Here is a 20,475-nt window from a genome sequence, read left to right as displayed (position 1 = left end):
ATGCCTGGGGGCCAAATTCACAAACTGGTTTTCCTTGCAGTATCCCTCTAAATTTTACTTTCCACTGTTTTCCCTTTAGGGCTGATCATGCACAATGGATTTCAACAAGAATACAATCCTTTGGGAGACTCAAGCAATGAAAAATATGCCTTCTATTTTGAAAACAGTAAGAAAGAAGTAATTATTGAACACTTTTTTTCTCCTCGAGTTTTTAAATTCCTTTCTCTGCTGAAGGTGAATGTGGTTATTCGGCACTAGCATTTCTCTGGTATCCTGCCCAGTTGACTATTCTTCAGACGTGAGCCTGGAAAATGATAACCGACTACTACTCTGTGGAGAATCATTATAGCAGAACCGCCAAAAAAGAGAAATCTTCGATAACACATTATTGCATTCTTAGAACTTCCCAAAGCATTTTGCAATCATGATTACTTTTATGCAAATATAATAACTACATTGTACATAACATGATTCCATGAATGAATAAATGATTAGATAATCTGAGTTCAGTTGTGTTAATTGACAGAATATTGGCTAGGAACCAGGAAAACGCCCTGCACTTCTTCAAATAGTGCCATGGACTCCTTTGCACCTACCTCCATAGCCAGACAGAAACTTGGTTTCATCCAGAAGATATCACTTTTTAACTTGAAACACTCCTTCAATCCTGTCAGTGTAGGTTGTGCATGAAGTTCATAGTCCATGGCTTCAACCCACAATCTTCAGACTCGGCATAAGAGCTACCAACTGAGGCAAACTGCAATGCAGCAGCCTGTCAACCTAGCATCCCTCTTGAAAAGGGATCCTAATAGTTATACTGCCTCTTTAAGCATTAAGCTACATTTTATGACTTTTACATCTACATGAAATGATTTGGGTGTGTGTCAGTGTAAAACTAAAAATGAACAAAATCCTTAAGGTGTGGAATCCCATTCAGGAGCACAACAATTTGAATTCTATTGGAATAAATCCAACCAAAAAAATTCCTGATGATGAGATGCCTTTTGTATAAAAAAAAAAGGCTGCACTGGTTAGTCTTTCCCTTTGATTTTGTTATGTGTAGGAAATGCGTCCTTTTCAATAGATTGCAGGGATACCTTTTGGAATTAAAAAAAATGTTGTTGTTGATCTTTCAATAGGCTTGCTGAGAGGCTGCGAGAAGGATTCTCTCTGAAAAGAACTATCTGAACAAAATGAATCTCAAGAGCCGGTGAATTCATTTGGATGGGTAGAAGGTCTACAGTTGAATCAAAATGTACTCAGGTGACAGAATTAAAACACCAAGTAAAGAGGTGGCTCACCAATTCGCATCAGCAGAGTGGTCCTCGTCTGAGAAAAGTGCCACTGTTGGTTACACCACTGCATATGTTGTTGAAGAGTATACACACACATATGTGCTTCCTAAAGAAAGGAGCTTCAGTCATGTGAAAGACGATTGTGACTTTGCACTCATTCAAAATGACTCTCTGCCTGCTCAGGTGCTGAGCCCCAAACCAGAAACTGTGCCGAGAAGATATTTGAAAGTTGTAAAGCACAGACCAAGTGTCATTTGCTTTTCCAAAAAATGTCTTTTGTTCCTGAATAACAATGATATTAATGAGGAGCTCTATGTTGTTAAGACACATACAAATTTGACTGCAGAAACCTTTCAGTTAAAGCAAAAAGATCTGAGCAACATGCACATCAAGGACCACCCAACAACCACGAGAGAGATCTTGGATGGGAATGTATCAGAAATTCTTGGACAGCAGGATATCTTGGGAAATGGAATTACAAGATCACAGAGCTGCCTAGCCAGCTTCAACAACCAAAGCCAAGACAATAAGGTTAGCAATACTTCCTGCCTGGTAAAATCCCATGAATTCTTTTAATCTAGATATTTTTGTGTTCATTAAGGTCAATGCTCTTCAATTGAACATTTTTTATATTTTAGTATTCAATGTCAGTACTGAGTATTCTAAAGTGATGTACAGCATGGGCTAGTTGCAAAGTCAAGTTCCCTCTAGCATGCCATCAAATACTCCAAGGTCAGGTATAGCGTAGGTTAGATCCAGATCAAAGCTCACTTTATAGAATTCCATCAAGCACTCCAAGGTCTGGTACAGAAACATGAGATGCAGAATAATCTGCCTTTCTACTACCCATCAAGCAGATTACCTACACCATAGGATACATAAGGTCCCTGTCCTCCGCTCCTATAATATTCCTGAACTCCACTGTCAGAAGAGCAGAGCCTGTTGCATTCTTGTGGTGTCACAAACTCTTGATATACAGATATTCATTGCCTCTCTATGGAGTGAGGTACATTAAGGTGAGGGGTGTTAATGCTCTTCAATTTAACCTTTTTAATATTGGTATGCAGTGCTAGTACAGACTACTGTGAAGTCATGCACAGCATGGGTTAGTTACAGAGTCAGGTATAACATGTGTAAAATGAATATCCAGAACAAACATGAAATACTGTTAGTATTCTTGCATGTGAGGGTAAGTTTGTAATTCATAAATGATGTTCTTTCAGATGAGTTTGAGTCCGTCCACAGCTAAGGGGCAGAACTTTTAGCTCAGTGGGCGGGCACACACCCGACCCGATCTGGTGTGAAATTGTGCGAGATGATGTTAGGCAAGTGTCCTGACATCATCCCGTGCTCGCGCGATATTTCGGTCAGCAGGCGCACACAAAAGTCAGTGTGCCCGCCGACAGTTAAGAGAGCAATTAAGCCCATTAACGAAGCAATTGGCTCCAATTTTTTGTGGTCCGTCCTGCCTTACGGTTGGTGGACAGACGAATTGGCCAGGCGGTCTTTACATTTTTCATGAAACCTCATCCACGGGAGAGATGAGGCTTTCATGATGAAATTAAATATAAGTAAATTTCTGTGGACAGCATTTTCATTTGCTAATTTTTCAGGTGATTTATTATGATACAGGGACACTTTCTTTCAGCTTCTGAAACCTTTATTTTTGATTTTTCAGTTCTTCCGCTCCCTGAGCAGCTCTCTGCCTTCAGGGAGCTTTCTCTCAGTGCTCACCCATGCCTGTATTGACGTCAGCGGCCACCCTTTTCCCACCCCCACCCTGGCAACGCTGAGCTTCTCAGTACATGTTTCATGCTTGCTGGCCGTTAATTGCCCAGCCAGTGTGAAATCGCGGTCAGGGGCCGATCGCAGTCAGTGGTCCGTTCCCCGCCGATCCCAGACCCGCCGTTTGCACCCGCCCGCTGACTTAAAAGTTCAGGCCAAGGTAAAATGTAGTTAAAATCTACTGAAGGCAGCCTGGAAGTTATCTGGACAATAGACTGGTGAAGCTTACACATTTTCTACTTTTCTTGGTGTTTCCATGGAACACACTATTGCCAGTTTAAGGCAGTGGTTCCCAAACTTTAACATCCTGTGAACTCCTTTCATGTAAAATGTTAAATCTTGCAAGCCTCCTCCTAAAAATAAATATTTTCCAGGGATTTTCTCCTCATTAATATTAAGAGCAGCGACAATATAATGCAGTGTTAGGTTGTGTGCACCCTATATGTGATCCGACATGACTATTGAATAAACCAGAGAGCACAAATTTTACTTCAAAAGCATCGTGCAATATTTTTAATCTGATAGGACAATAACCCATTGGTTATTTATAACAGTGTGCAGATGATAACACTGACTTTGGTGACTGCCTTAGCCCACGTTATCATGGTTTGCACATTGCGATAGAGTCATTGAGTCATAGAGGTCTACAGCACAGAAAAAAGCCCTTCGGCCCATCGAGTCTGCGCCGGTCAAACAAGTACCTAGCTATTCTAATCCCGTTTTCCAGCACTAGGCCCATAGCCTTGTATGCTATGGCATCGCAAGTGTACATCCAAATACTTCTTAAATGTTATGAGGGTATCTGCCTCTACCACCCTTTCAGATTCTCACCACTCTCTGGGTGGAAAATATTCTTCCTCACATCTCCTTTAAACCTCCTGCCCCTTACCTTAAACCTATGCCCCGTAGTTATTGATCCCTCCACCAAGTGGAAAAGTTCCTTCCTGTCTACCCTAACTATGCCCCTCATAATTTTATACACCTCAATCATCTCCCCCCTCAATCTCCTCTGCTCCAAGGAAAATAACCCCAGTCTATCCAATCTCTCGTCAACGCTAAAACTCTATAGCCCAGGCAACATCCTGGTAAATCTCCTCTGCACTTCCTCCCGTGCAATCACATCCTTCCTATAATGTGGATTCCAGAACTACACGCAATACTCTAGCTGTGGCCTAACCAGTGTTTTATACAGTTCCAGCATAATCTCCCTGCTCTTATATTCTATGCCTCGGCTAATAAAGGCAGGTATCCCATCTGCCTTCTTAACCACCTTATCTACCTGTCCCGCTACCTTAAGGGACTGATGGACATGCACACCAAGGTCCCTCTGATCCTTGGTACTTCCCAGGGTCCTACCATTCATCGTGTATTCCCATGCCTTGTTTGTCCTACCAAAGTGCATCACCTCACACTTATCCGGATTAAATTCCATTTTCCACTGATCAGCCCATCTGACCAGCCTATCTATATCCTCCTGTAATCTAAGGCTGTCCTCCTCACTATTTACCACCTCACCAATTTTCGTCTCATCCACAAACTTACTGATCAACCCTCCTACATTCAAGTCTAAATTGTTTATATATACCACAAACAGCAAGGGACCCAACACCGATCCCTGTGGAACTCCACTGGACACAGGCACCCAGTCACAAGAATACCGCTCGACCATCACCCTCTGCTTCCTGCCACTCAGCCAATTCTGGATCCAATTTGCCAAATTGCCTTGGATCCCATGGGCTCTTACTTTCGTTATCAGTCTCCCATGCGGGACCTTATCAAAAGCCTTGCTAAAGTCCAAGTAGACTACGTGAAATGCTTTGCCCTCATCTTAACACCTGGTCACCTCTTCGAAAAATTCAATCAAATTGGTCAAACATGAACTCCCCTTAACAAAACCATGCTGACTGTCCTTGATTAATCCCTGCTTCTGCAAGTGTAGATTAATTCTGTCCCTCAGAATTACTTCCAATAGTTTCCCCACCACTGAGGTTAGATTGACTGGCTTGTAGTTCCCTGGTTTATCCCTTCCTCCCTTATTGAACAATGGTAGCACATTGGTTGTCCTCCAGTCCTCTGGCACCTCTCCTGTGGCCAGAGAAGTATTGAAGATTATTGCCAGCACCCCTGCTATCTCCTCCCTTGCCTCACTCAACAGCTTGGGATACATTTCATCCGGGCCTGGAGATTTATCTACTTTTAAGCCTGCCAGACCACTTAGAACCTCCTCCCTTTCTATGCTAATTTCTTTAATTATATCACAGTCCTTCTATCTGATTTCTGCACCTACGTCGTCCCTCTCACTTGTGAACACCGACACAAAGTATTCATTTAGAACCCTACCTACGTTTTCAGCTCCACACACAAATTACCACTATGGTCCTTAATGGACCCTACTCTTTCCCTAGTTATCCTCTTACTCTTAACGTACTTGTAAAATAACTTTGGATTTTCCTTTATTTTACCTGCCAATGCTTTTTCATGCCCCCTTTTTGCTCTCCTAATTTCCTTTTTAAGTTCCCCCCTACACATTCTATACTCCTCTAGGGCTTCTGTTGTTTTGGGCCCACGGCATCTGCCATACGCCTCCCTTTTTCTCTTTATCCAATCCTGTGTACCCTTCGACATCCAGGGTTCCTTGGATTTGTTGGTCCCACCCTTTACCTTTACTGGAATATGTTGGCCCTGTACTCTCTCTATTTCCTTCTTGAATGAGTCCCACTGCTTTGCCGCAGATTTACCTAAAAGTAGCTGCTCCCAGTCCACTCTGACCAAATCATATCTGATCTTATTAAAATCGCCCTTCCCCCAATTTAGAACTCTGATTTCTGGCACATCCTTGTCCTTTTCCATAACAACCTTGAATCTAACGGAGTTATGATCACAATCTGCAAAATGCTCCCCCACTGATACCTCTATCACTTGCCCGGCTTCATTCCCTGAAATTAAGTCCAGGACCGCCCCCTCTCTTGTAGGACTTTCTATGTACTGGCTTAAAAAGCTCTCCTTGATGCATTTTAAGAATTCCGCTCCCTCTAAACCTATCACACTATGACTAACCCAGTTAATGTTGGGGAAGTTGAAATCCCCCACTATTACTACCCTATTATTTTTACACTTCTCTGAAACTTGCCTACATATCTGCTCTTCTATTTCTCTCTGACTGTTTGGAGGCCTTGTACAGTATTTAATTTTGTGGCACGAAACCTTAAAAGTGACCTCCCAAAACCCCACTCCACCCCCTACAAGCCCACCTTACCGCCCCACTCCCTCCCCTCATTTCACACCCCCCCACCCTCACTCCTCACCCTGCCCAACCTCACACCTCACCATCCCCAACCCCCATACACCTCCAACCCATCACCTCACCTCCCCCCAACTGCCAGCATCCAATTAGCTGTAAAATGATTAAGGACTCACTTGCCTTTGGACAGGTAATAAGGAAGACTCTCATTTGCTATTTCTAGAACTTCATGGTTTTTGGCAGGCATTTCAAAATTGGAACCACAAGACTACGGAAGGTCAGAAGCAGCGCAGCAGCTGAAATACTGGAATTTAAAAAATCGTAACTCTCAGGCTTATTTGTTCTGACTTTCCTTTAAAACGTCTTTCAGGTTTGGCTTCTCGCTCTGGACGCCATTGCAACACGAGTCTGGGATCCACACACACCGCCACATCCCCCCCCTCTTGCCACCAAGGTGCCCCTGGGCCCCTATGGCACTGTCTGTACCCCACTCCCCTGGACCTTGACCTTCAGAATTTTAGACAAGACATCAGAAGGGAAGCACAGAAAATATCAAAGTTAAAATATGCATAAATGGCTCTTTTTCTGATTGGCAGGATGTGACGAGCGGCATCTCTCAGGGGTCTGTATTGGGGTGTCAACTTTTTACGATTTACATCAGTGACTTAGATGAGGGAAGTGAAGGCATAGTAGCTAAGTTTGCAGATGACACAAAGATAGGTAGGAAAGTATGTTGTGAAGAGGACCTGAGGAGGTTGCAAATGGTTATAGATAGGTTGAGTGAATGGGCAAAGATCTGACAAATGGAATTTAATGTGGGAAAATGTGAAGTTGTTCACTTTGGCAGGACGAAGAAAAATGGAGAACGGCTGCAGAGAGATCTACGTGTTCTAGTGCATGAGTCACAAAAAGTTAGTATGCAGGTACAGCAAGTAATTAAGAAGGCTAATAGAATGTTATCCTTTATTACGAGAGGGATTGAACATAAAAGTAAGAATGTTATGCTTCAGTTATACAGGGTATTGGTGTGACTGCACCTAGAATTCTGTGTGCAGTTTTGGTCTCCTTATTTAAGGAAGGATGTAAATGCATTGGAGGTGATTCAAAGGAGATTTAATAGATTGGTACCTGGAATGAGTGGGTTGTCTTATGAGGAAAGGTTGGACAAACTGGGCTTGTTTCCACTGGAGTTTAGAAGATTGAGGGGTGATTTGATTGAAGTATACAAGATCTTGAGCGGCCTTGACAAGGTGGACGTTGAAAGGATGTTTCCTCTTGTGGGTGAGTCCAGAACTAGGGGGCACTGTTTTAAAATTAGGGGTTGCCCTTTTAGGACAGAGATGAAGAGGAATTTTTTCTCTCAGAGGGTTGTGTGACTTTGGAACTCTCTGCCTTAGAAGGTGGTGGAGACAGGGTCATTGAATATTTTTAAGGCAGAGGTAGATAGATTCTTGTTAGGCAAGGGAATCAAAGGTTACTGGGGTTAGATGGGAATGTGGAAATCGAAACACAAGAAGATCAGCCGTGATCTTATTGAATGTTGGAGCAGGCTCGAGGGGCCGAATGGTCTACTCCTGTTCCTATTTCTTATATATTCTTACATATGAAATGCAGGTGCTTACCTGAGAGCTCCACTTTTACAGGCACAGGTAGCACATGATTCCGAAACAGAAAACACAGTACACCACTGACGGCTCTCCAGCTCTAACTCCTGTCATGAGGCGCAAGACAAGCTGTGTTAACTGGGCCAATTATTGTTGTTGTTCAGAATAATGGCAATCATTGGACAAGCAGCCTGTCAATCAGGACGGCCTACATACCTGACTGGCTGCTTTGGACATTGACCATCCTGAATAACGGGCTACTCTTGAACTGACTGTTAAGATTACTTTTGGCGGGCAGGCACTTCTGTGTCTACCATTAGGGGATTTTTCCTGCAAATCCCTGTAAAGGTTCGCGAACCGCAGTTGGGGAACCACTGGTTTAAGGGAACAGGCAGGGCTGACATGCCTCTGTCACACTGCCCTGATTTCAACCACTAGGCAGCGTACAAGAGTAGCTCCTATTACTCTGCATGGAACTGTCTGATATAATCTTGCTACTCTCCAAAGTAACATTACGAAAAGAAGCAAATCAACATGTGGAACATGGGGTTGTCCCTTTCCAATTTTACACCACCATCATAACTCTGGATCTCTTGCTTTTTCAACTTCTGAATTCAAGCCCACAGGATGCTGCAAGCAATGCCCTGATAAAATCTACATAGGAATTTCTTACGCCTTTGTGTTGCTCTATTGAGATTAAAGTGTACTCGCCTGCTTGTCTCTTCTGAACATTTGTAACATATCAAATAGAAATAAATTCTCCTTCAGGCCTCATATCTTCTCCATCTCCATTGCCTCACTCTTCCGGTATACTGGCAATTACCCACCCCTATTTCCAGAGCATTGTATAAACAGTGAATCCAGACCACAGCCAGCAAAATAGTTAAAGGGATATTCCAGTGTCGTGTGATGAAATGATTCTGACATTCATCATATGGGAACTATCAGGAATTGTTCTTTGATCTATTTGCAGTTACCCTTGGAAGTGGAAAATAGAATTGCTCCAGTACGAGTGAGTTACTCTCTGCAGCTGTAGTTGATACCATTGTCTCATCTGTCATCTGTCACTTTCCAGTTGCAACTGCTCTTGCCAACTAGCCCATCATGTTGTGTGTAAAAATGATTGCTGTTCTTTTGTCTGTCACTTTCTGTGGCAATTGCAGTCATCCTTATGTTTCTCAAACCTCACTCTTCGCAACTGCAGCCACGCTTACTGTCTCTGTAAAAGAGAATCCCAAAGTCTTCTTTAGGCATATACATAGTAAAAGGGTGGTAAAAGGAGGAGTAGGGATAATGAGGGACCAGAAAGGGAATTTACACATGGAGGGAGAGGGCATAGCTGAGGTATTAAATTAAAAACTTTGCATCTGTCTTTGCCAAGGAAGGAGATGCTACCCAGGCCATGGTGAAAGAGGAGGTAATTCAGACACTAGAAGGGTTTAAAATTGAAAAGGAGGTGGTATTGGGTAGGTTATCAGTACTTGAAGTTGATAAGGCACCAGGACCAGATGAGATGCACCCAAGGATACCGCAAGAAGTGAGAGTGGAAATTGCGGAGGCACTGGCCATAATTTTCCAGTTTCCCTTAGACTCAGGGGTGGTGCCAGAGGACTGGAGAATCACAAACGTTACACCCTTGTTCAAAAAAGGGTGTGAGGCTAAGCCCAGCAACTACAGGCCAGTCGATTTAATTGTGGTGGTGGGAAAACTTCTAGAAACAATAATTTGGGACAAAGTTAATAGTCATATGGACAAATGTGTATTAATTAACAAAATCCAGCATGAATTTCTTAAGGGAAAATCATGTTTTACTTACTTGCTGGAGCTTTTTGAAGAGGTAACAGGGAGGGTTGATGAGGGCCATATTGTTAATTTATAGCTCATGGAATAAAATGGACATAGATATGGAATTGGTTGAGTGGCAGGAAACAGTAGTGGTTAATGGATGTTTTTCGGGCCGGAGAAAGGTTTGTAGTGGAGTTCCCCAAGGGTCAGTATTGGGACCCTTGCTTTTCCTGACATATAATAATAATTTAGACCTTGATGTGCAGGGCACAATTTCAAAGTTTGCAGATGATACGAAACTCTGAAGAATTGTGAACTGTGAGGAGGATAGTGTAGAATTCAAAAGGACATAGACATGTTGGCGGAATGGGTGGACAGATGGCAAGTGAAATTCAATGCAGAGAAATATAAAGTGATGCATTTTTTGTAGAAAGAACATGGAGAGACAGTATAAAATAGGGGGCACAAATCTAAAGGGGGTGCAGAAGCAGAGTGTGTATATGTGCATAAGCCATTGAAGGTGGCAGGACAGGTTGAGAGAGTGGTTAGTAAAGCATACAATATCTTGGGCTTTATTAATAGGGGCATAGAGTACAAGAACAAAGAGGTTATGTTGAACTTGTATATGTCACTAGTTTGGGCTTAGTTGGTGTATTCGTCCAGTTCCGCTATTGTGACGTGAGAAAAGTCTTTTTCACACAATGGGTGGTTTGGGTCTGGAACGCACTGCTTGGAAGTGTGGTGGAGGCAGGTTCAATCGAAGCATTCAAGAGGGCATTAGATGATTATTTGTATAGAAACAATGAGCAGGGCAATGACATTAGTCATAATGCTCATTTGGAGAGCCGGTACTGAATGGGCTGAATGGCCTCCTTCTATGCCATTAAAATTCTGTGATTCTGTGATCCTGGATGCCGCACTTTAGGAAGGATGTGAAGGCATTGGAGAGAATGCAGAAAAGATTCACAAGAATGGTTCCTGAGATGAGGAAAATTTCAGTTATGAAGATAGATTGGAGAAGTTAGGACAATTTCTCTAAGGGAAAAGAAGGCTGAGAAGAGATTTGATGGAGATATTCAAAATCATGAGGAGTCTCGACAAAGTAGATAGGGAAAAACTGTTCCCACTTGTGAAAGGATCAAAAATGAGAGAGTGCAGATTTAAAGTAATTAGTAAAAGAAGAAATAGTGATATGAGGAAAAACTTTTTCATGCAGTGAATGGTTAGGGTCTGGGATGCTTTGCCTGAGACTGTGGTGGAGGCTGGTTCAATTGAAACATTCAAAAGGGAATTAGCCTGTTATTTGAAAAGAAAAATGTGGAGGGTTATGGGTAGAAGGTGGGAGAATGGAACTAGGTGAGTCACTCATGCAGAGAGCTGGTGCATACATGTTGGGCCAAATAGCCTCCTTCTGAACTGTAACATTTCTGTGATTCTGTGACTCATCCATTACCTTCTGTAACTGCTGCTGTCCTTGTTGTCTTTGTCACTTTCAGTAATTGCTGCACTGATTGCATTTCCTGTTACTCTCCATTATTTTATGTCTCTCTCTCCACAATGAGTGTTACCCATTGGAGTGTGTATTAACTCTTCATTACTGCTGCTGCACTTGTCTGATGTTTTCAGTGATTGCTGCTGCCATAATTGTCTTGCGTGTCAGAATCTGAGACGGCCACTGGTTTCCTCATCTTGCTTGGCAGCCAGAGAGTTTGTTACAAATTATATTATAAAAAGTGGAGCTAACTTTTAGTTTAGTATTAAGAATTTTTTGAATATTATGAGCTTTTTGCTCTCCCTCCATCCTATCTCATTTGGCTGAATATTACAAATAACTAATGGCCAGAAATATGATATTTACTTCAGTTGGCACAGAGTTTGAATTTAATTTTAACTCCATAATTCCTACAGATTATGGAACTAATAATCTACTCCGATATCTGCGCTTCCAGCTTTTATTTTGCTAAAAATTGCTTGTCCCAGTGCAAGTTTAAATTTCTACGTTTTAATGGTTTATTGCCAGCAAAAATGTTTCCAAAGGATTGGACATTTAATTCTCATGGCGCCTCAATTTTTCCAATAACACTTGTCAGGATTGTTAGATATCTCAGCAGCTCAGTGTGTAGCGAGAAGTAAAAGGAAAGATATTTATGTACCTCATTTCACAGCATCAAGGCATCCTTTGTGCTTTACAGCTAATGGCATACTTTTGAAGTGTAGTCAGTATGTGTACACAGCCTGGCCTTGCAAAACTACCCAGGTCCAGAATGACAATTTTCACTGATATGTCCTCCAAAGAGTATTTATGCTCCTTAAAATAAATAAAATAGCTGGGTACCATATTTGTGGATGGATTCTTCTTGTCATATGGAGAATGGGTCAGGTTTAGTCCCATGTCAGGACTTGCTGGCCATGGAACTTGCATTCATATTGTGTCCAAACAGGTGGATCATCAGCCTGCAAATCCTTCCAATACACCTGATGGCAGGCAGTAAGAGCAGGAGAGATTCCTGGTCAGCCATATTGCAGAAGGCAATGACAAACCACTGCAATACTTTGCCAAGCATAATCATGGACCAATCTAATAGAAGTCCATGGTTGAAATGCTCTCTTGGGGGAATTGTACCTGGAGGACAATGCAGTGCAGGCATCTTTATTTCTTTAGCCTGTTGCTAGGGGATATTTAAGGATTGGCTGGAGTTGTTCCCCTGTGAGATACCCCTGAACTATTGCTGAGGGCTGTAACTTGACTGCTCAACTGAGATCAGGAGTTGGCCGTATACTAGGAATTGCTGACAGGAATCTTTTACAAGCCCATTTCAGCGTTTTAGAGTGTCAGTGTGATTCATCCACACGACTTTCCCCTCCCGTGTGTATTAAAATCAAGAAATAGAAATACAACAAATGGAAATACATAGGATGTCATTGATAAAATCATTCTAATGTGGCCGTGACAAAGGCAAGCTATCCCTCCTCGTCCTTTGTAACATTTGACACAGTTGATCGCACCATCTTCCTCTAGCACCTTTCCATTAGTGTCCAGCTGGGTGGCATTGCATTCGCCTGGTTCCATTCTTATCTATTTCACCTTAGCGAGAAAATCACCATCAATATCTTCTCTTTCCCTTCCTGCAGTTACCTCTGCTATCCTCCAAGGATCAATCCTTGGACCCCTTCTATTTCTCAGCTATATGCTGCCTCTCAGGGACTTCTTCTGAAAGCATAACGTCAGTTTCGACATGTATGCTGAAGACACCCAGCTCTACCTCTACCTCTAGCTCTCTCAACTTCTTCCCTGCCTCTAAACTGTCAGACTGTTTATGCAACATCCAGCATTGGATGAGCAGAAATTTCCTCCATTAAATATTGGGAAGACTGGGAAGACATTGTCTTCTGTCCATTCCGAAAAGCTCTGTTCCCTCAGCGCCAATTTCATCTCTCTCCTTGGCAATTGTTTGAGGTTGAACAGACTGTTTGCAAGCTCTGTGTCATAACTGCCCCCGAGATGAGCTTTCAAACTCACATTCACACCATCACTAAGACCGCTTACTTCCATCTTGATAACATTGCTCAGCTCTGCTACTGAAACATTCATCCATGCCTTTATTACCTCTAGATTTGTCTATCCTAATGCTCTCTTGGCCCTGCATCCACATTCTACCCTCCATAAACCTGAGCTCATCTAAAACTCTGCTATCTGTTTCTGAACTTGTGCCAAATGCATCCTGTGCCTGCAGTCTCTGGCTGTGGCTCCCAGTTAGACAATGCCTTGATTTTTGAGATTCTCATCCTTGTTTTCAAGTCTCACCATATCCTGCTCCCTCCCTGTTTGTGTAATCTCCTCCAGCACCACACCCCCTGAGATATCTGCACTCCCAAGCCTCTTAAGCATCACTGATTTTAATCGCATAATTCACCATTGGTGGCCTCACAGCTGCCAAGCCTCTAAGTTCTGGAATTTCCTCCCTAAACCACACTGCCTCGATTTCCTTCTTTAAGACACACTTTAAAACCTACTTCTTTGACCAAACTTATGGCCATCTATTCTAGTATTTCCTTATGTGACTTAGTGTAATATTTTATTTTATATTGGGTGGAATCATCCCAGAATTGCACTCAGTGCAGTAGCGGATGTGAAAAAAGATGGCTTTACTCGCCGCAATGCTTGGTTTTCATGCCATATTGTCCCCTTCCCAGCGCGTCCCACCTCATTAATAACGCATTCACGGGAAACACGCTGGATTGCTGGTGGGTGGGCTTGGATTTGCCCACCATGCCGTGATCTCAGTGCTTCCTCGCTCCGGGTGCCGTATTTAAAGCTCACCAGAGCGCAGCCTATTTCATGTCTACAGACCAGGGCTGCTTCAGGTGACAAATGGCCTGAAAGCCAGGAAGACAGCAGCCCCAAAATTTATTAACCCCTCTCTGAGGTGCCTGCTGGACACAGTGGAAGGATGCCGCAATGTGCTCTACCCCCAGCGTGGCCGCAGGAGGTCCACCAGTCACCAATCCGGCCTGGGAGGCGGTGGCAGCAGTGGTCACCACTATTGGAGCACAGAGGAGGTCAGCCATCCAGTGCAGGGAGAGGATGAATGCTGTCATCTGTTCCGCCAGGGTAAGTCATCCACCTCATCACTCTCAACTCACACACTCATAAACCCATCACACATCCATAGGGATCTCACACCTCAAGGGACAACATCACTAACTCTCACATACACACTCACATCACCATCAGGCTCATATCACCTGGAGCTCACAGCCTCATCCCGTCCTGCTCACACACTCCATCTGTTTTCGTGCAGGAGAATCTGGCTCACAACAGCAGGGAGAGGTCCCAGGCCTGGGGGGTGGGGTGGGGGTGGGGGTGGGATGGAGTGGTCCACATTAGGCCCCTCACTTACTTTGAGGAGTGTGCAATCGCACTGACTGGTGAGGACATGGACCCTGCCTGTGGCGATGGTGATGCTGGTGGCGAACACCCTCGTGAGGATCCTTCACCACCACATCCCTCTTTCAACGCAACTGTGAGTGGTCTCTCTCCTGCTTTTGACTCTGCTGTCATGCACTAATTATCTCTACTTTGGTTCACAGGGAGCTCTGCCAAGAGACCAGCACCCCCAGTCAGCTAGTCAGTCAGCTCAATCCATGTCCTCACCTCCAACCAAGAGGACACCTCCTCCATTGAAGAGCTGGAAATAAGCAGCCTGGAAGACCCATCATAGCGCTTACCCACATCCTCTACCAGCACAGAGACACACACCTCGGTGGAACCTAGATCTTGAGCAGGCTTGGTTTCACAATCTGGGGGTACCGCACAGATATGTCTCCAGATCAGGAGGAGGCAGGTTCAGCCAAGCTCCCTGGCACTTGGAGAACTGCCGGGGAAGAAGCATCCGTGAGGTCCAAGTCAGATGGCAAGCCTTTGGATTCGGCCTTCCAACTCATCATGGAGAAGACAGGGGAACATCACGCAGGACTGTTGAAAGCCCTCAACAGAGTGGCATTTGAGTCGGAGGAGTGCATCCACCAGCTCTCTGAAGAAGTGGTACCCATGTGTGCGCGTTTCGAGGTCTCCATGGGAAGGATGGCGGATGCCATGGAGACCCTGAGAAGTGTGCAGGCCTGTACTTCATCGCGGTAGCCATGGGTGGGTTCCTGCAGTGGCAACGTGAGGGGGAAGCAGGGCACCTCAACGTCCCTCCAGGTGCTCCTTCCCCTCAAGGAGTCACGCCAGGGTTCTCAGGCACCTGAAGGGAGGAGGAACAATGGCTGAACATCCCTGGGTCGTCCACTCAGGAATCTCAGAGGCTGTCTGCTCCCTCCGAGTCCCCTTTGCTTGTGACCCCCTCAATCTCATCCCCTATCACCGCAGAGGGAGCAGCAGGCCCACAGAAGGACAGCCAAAGCATGCCGGGGTCCTCAAGGCTTTGACCCTCCAGAGGATGCATGTTGAAGTCATCAGAGGCAACAGGGCCAACCATTGCACAGACTGTCTCCACTCCTGCTGCAGATATCAGGGCAGCACCTAGAAGAAATGGTAGGCCTAAAAAAGTTAAGGAATTCTGATCATAAGTGATTGCACAGGTGAACACATTTTGCCACTTTCTAATCTGAAGATATATTCACTTTCACTGAATAATGTGTAATAGTGCCCTTCAGCTTCATTTACTGGCTTTGCAAGTCCTCACCCTGCATCCCCACCCACCCCCAACAAGCAGTTCAGCTGCACACAGCTGGACCACAAGTGATTCTGCAGGGAGAAGTATGTGTGTGGCAGGGCCTTTCGGAGCCTCATGCAAGCACTCTCCCACACATGCATCCATCACACTCGTCTCACTGTCCTGAGTATTTTCAATGCTGTCCGCTGGGGTTCTCTTTCAGTTGTCCATCTGAGCTGACCTGCTTCTCCACCCACTCACTCCCATGCAGCACCTGTGCCCATCCAACATGAGGCTGCACTCACTTTCGATTTGATAACCATGGCTGTAGTCAAGTTTTTGATCAGCTCCCCATCTTTTCCCCTCCCCCAGTCACCCATATCCTTTTCCCGATCACTGTGAACCCCCCTGGCACCTCCCCACCGTCACCTACCAACCCTAACCCTTGTCATTCCAGGAAGTCTGGGCGAATATGTTCCCTACCTCCAACAGAGCCCCACCCTGGTCCACATTGACCTCCCTGACCTCCCCCTTCCCACCTCAAGGGTCCGTGTCTGCCTCTGTGTCCCCACCAACCACCCTCGCACCCCCTCTACCGTTACCAACACACTCTCACCCTCCCACCCTGCCGGCTCCATCGGCCCCCTCTCACGCTCACCATTCCGTCCTACCACGTCCACCCTCAGTTCACACCCCAGGAGGCAGTCATTGACTTCACAGGCCCCTCGCTTGCATGTTCACCTGGACATCCTCCTCCATCCTTACATCACCCTCCCCTCAGACACCTTTCCATCTCCGGAACTCCCTCCTACCCCTGGCACATTCCACCCCACACCCCCTTTCCGAACTGCCTCCTCTCTCAGACACATTCCTCCAGCACATTCCACCCCACCGAACTCCCTCCTACCTCTGGACACATTCCCCCCCTCCAAACTCCCTCCTCCCCCCAGACACAATCCCCCCTGTCTGGACTCCCTCCCTTACAGCTTCCTCCCTCCTTACATCTACCTCCTCCGCCCGCCATGATCCCTGCCACCAACAGAACCAGACAATTCTGCCCAATGCCTCTACGAAGTGCCTTGGGATGTTTTATTACGTGAAAGGCACTATATAAAAATAAGTTTTTTCTTATTCGTTCACAGGGTGTGGGCATCACTGGCTAGGCCAGCATTTATTGCCCATCCCTAATTGCCCTTGAGAAGGTGGTGGTGAGCTGCCTTCTTGAATCGTTGCAATCCATGTGGTGTAGGTTCACACACAGTGCTGTCAGGAAGGGAGTTCCAGGATTTTGACCCAGAGACAGTGAAGGAATGGCGATATAATTCCATGTCAGGATGGTGAGTGGCTCGGGGGGGGAACTTGCAGGTGTTGGTGTTCCCATACATCTGCTGCCCTTGTTGTTTTAGGTGGCAGAGGTCATGGGTTTGGAAGGTGCTGCTGAAGGAGCCTTAGTGATCTGCTGCATCTTGTAGGTGGTACACACTGCTGCCACTGTGGTGGAGAGAGTGAAGGTTTAATGTGGTGGATGTGATGCCAATCAAGCAGGCTGATTTGTCCAGGATGGTGTCAAGCTTCTTGAGTGTTGTGGGAGCTGCACTCATTCAGGCAAGCGGAGAATATTCCATAACACTCCAGACTTGTGTCTTGTCGATGATGGACAGACTTTGGGGGTCAGGAGGTGAGTTACTTGCCACAGAATTCCCAGCCTCTGAGCTGCTCTTGCAGCCACAGTATGTATTTTGGATCACCAGATGAGGAAGAGTGAACTGGCTTCCCTTTATTCAAGCTCCTCGATTTGTTGCAACAAAGGTTTTTATAATTTCTTTTCCCTATAAATGCCTTTTCCAATTCAAATGTATTTACTTTTTAATAAGGAGCCAAACAAACCAGGTTTTTTGAGTAAAAGAAAGAATAAGTTTATTAATTACTAAACCCGAGAAAAAATAATGACAGCCACGATGACAGACACATACGCACAGATATCAGAAGTAAGAAAAGTTAGAGTCCAGGTGACTGCTGGTAGCCATCTTTGGTCAGTGTCTTCTCTTGCATTTTTAAAAAAAACAGGTCCTCTTTAAACAGTTCAATATGTTTTTGGTTAGCTGGTGAAGTTATGGGTAGTCATAATTTCCCGTCGTTGTGACAATTTGGCTGATCCAGTTCAGTTTCTGGTCAATGGTAACCCCCAGGATGTTATGGGGGATTCAGTGATGGTAATATCATTGAATGTCAAGGGGAGATGTTTGGATTCTCTCGTGTTGGAGATGGTCATTGCCTGGCACTTGTGTGGTGCAAATCTTACATGCCACTTATCAGCCGAAGTGTGAATGTTGTCCTGGCCTTGCTGCATTTGGGCACGGACTGCTTCAGTATTTAAGGAGTCGTGAATGGTGCTGAACGTTGTACATATCATTTCTGACCTTATGATGGAGTGAAGGTCATTGATGAAGCAGCTGGAGATGGTTGGGCCTAGGACACTACCCTGAGGAACTCTTGCAGTGATGTTCTGGAACTGAGATGACTGATCTCCAACAACCACAACCACCATCCTTTGTGCTAGGTATGACTTCAACCAGTGGGGAGTTTTCCCCCTGATTCCCATTGACTCCTGTTTAGTGAGGGCTCTTTGATGCCACACTCTGTCAAATGCTGCCTTGATGTCAAAGGCTGTCACTTTAACCTTACCTTTTGTCCATGTTTGGGTCAAGGCTGTAATGAAGTCAGGAGCTGAGTGACCCTGGTGGAACCGAAACTGAGCGTCAGTAAGCAGGCTATTGATGAATAAGTGCCGCTTGATAGCACTGTTGACCACACTTTCCATCCCTTTGCTGACGATCGAGTGAACTGATGGGAAGGTAATTGACTGGGTTGGATTGGTCCTGTTTTTTCTGGACACCAATATCTGGGCTATTTTCACCTTTGCCAGGTAGATGTCAGTTTTGTAGCTGTACTGGGACAGCTTGGCTAGGGGAGCAGCTAGTTTTGGAGCAGAGTTCATCAGTACAAATGCCGAAATATTATCAAGGCCCATAGCCTTGGCAGTACCCAGTGCCTTCAGCAATTTCTTGATATCACACAGAGTGAATGAAATTGGCTGAAGACTGGCATCTGTGATGCTGGGGACCTCCGGAGGAGGCCGAGATAGATCATCCACTCGGCACTTCTGGCTGAAGATGGTTGCAAATGCTTCAACATTTTCTTTTGCATTAATGTGCTGCGCTCCCCATTATTGAGAATGGCGATATTTGTGGAGCCTCCTCCTCCAGTGAGTTGTTTAATTGACCACCACCATTCATGGTAGGATGTGACAAGACTGCAGAGCTTGGATCTGATCTGCTGGTTATGGGAGAGCTTAGCTCTGTCTATCACACGCTGTTTCCATTGTTTTCCATGAAAGTAGTCCTGTGTTGTAGCTTTACCAGGTTGACATCTTATTTTTAGGTCTGCCTGGTTCTGATCCAGGCATGCCCTCCTGCATTCTTCATTGAACCAAGGTTGATCCCCCGGTATGATGGCAGTGGCAGTCATGAGGTTACAGAGTTGTGCTGCTGCTGATGGTCCATGCGCCTCATGATTGCCCAGTTTGAGTTGCTAGATCTGTTCGAAATCTATCCCATCTAGCATGGTGGTAGTGACACACAGCATGATGGAGGGTATCCTCAATGTGACGACACAACTTTGTCTTCACAAGGACTGTGCAGTGGTCACTCATACCAATCCTGTCATGACCAGATGCATCTATGGCAGGTAGATTGGTGAGGACAAGGCCAAGTTGGTTTCTCCCTTTTGTTGGTTCCCTCACCACCTGCTGCAGACCCAGTCTAGCAGCTATGTCCTTTTGGACTCGGACAGCTCGGTCACTAGTGGTGCTACTGACCTACTCTTGGTGATAAGAACATAAGAAATAGGAGCAGCAGTAGGCCATTCAGCCCCTCATACCTGCTCCGCCATTCAATAAGATCATGGCTGATCTGCCGCAAGCCTCAACTTCTCTTTCGTGCCTCCTCTTCATAGCCCTCAACTCCCTGATATTTCAAAAATCTGTACCCCCTCTTTAAATACTTCCAGTGATCTAGCCTCCAAAGCTCTGAGCTAGAGATTTCCAGACATTCACTACCCTCTGAGAGAAGAAATTCCTTCGCATCTCAGTTTTAAATTAGTGTTCCCTTATTCTGTAACTATGTCCCCTAGTTCGAGATTCCCCCACTAGTGGAAGCATCTTCTCAACATCTACCCTGTCAAGCCCCTTAGAATCTTGTACGTTTCAATAAGAAACATTCTTCTAAACTCTAATGAATAAAGGCCTAACCCGTTTAGCCGTTCTTGGTAAGTCAACCTCTTCATCCCAGGAATCAGCCTAGTGAATCTCTTTTGAACTGCATCCAATGCCAGTATATCCTTTCTTAATAATGGGTACCAAAACTTAACACAGTACTCCAGGTGCGGCCTCACCAACACCCTGTATAGTTGTAACAAGAATTCCCTATCTTTAAACCCCAACCCATAGTAATACAGGCCAAAATTCCATTTGCCTTCTTAATTACTTGCTGCACCTGCATGTTAACTTTTTGTGTTTCATGCACAGGAACAACCAGATCCCTCTGTGT

This window comes from Cetorhinus maximus, chromosome 8, assembly GCF_964194155.1.
Source record: "Cetorhinus maximus chromosome 8, sCetMax3.hap1.1, whole genome shotgun sequence".
Classification (NCBI taxonomy): domain Eukaryota; kingdom Metazoa; phylum Chordata; class Chondrichthyes; order Lamniformes; family Cetorhinidae; genus Cetorhinus; species Cetorhinus maximus.
This window is presented reverse-complemented; position numbering follows the sequence as displayed.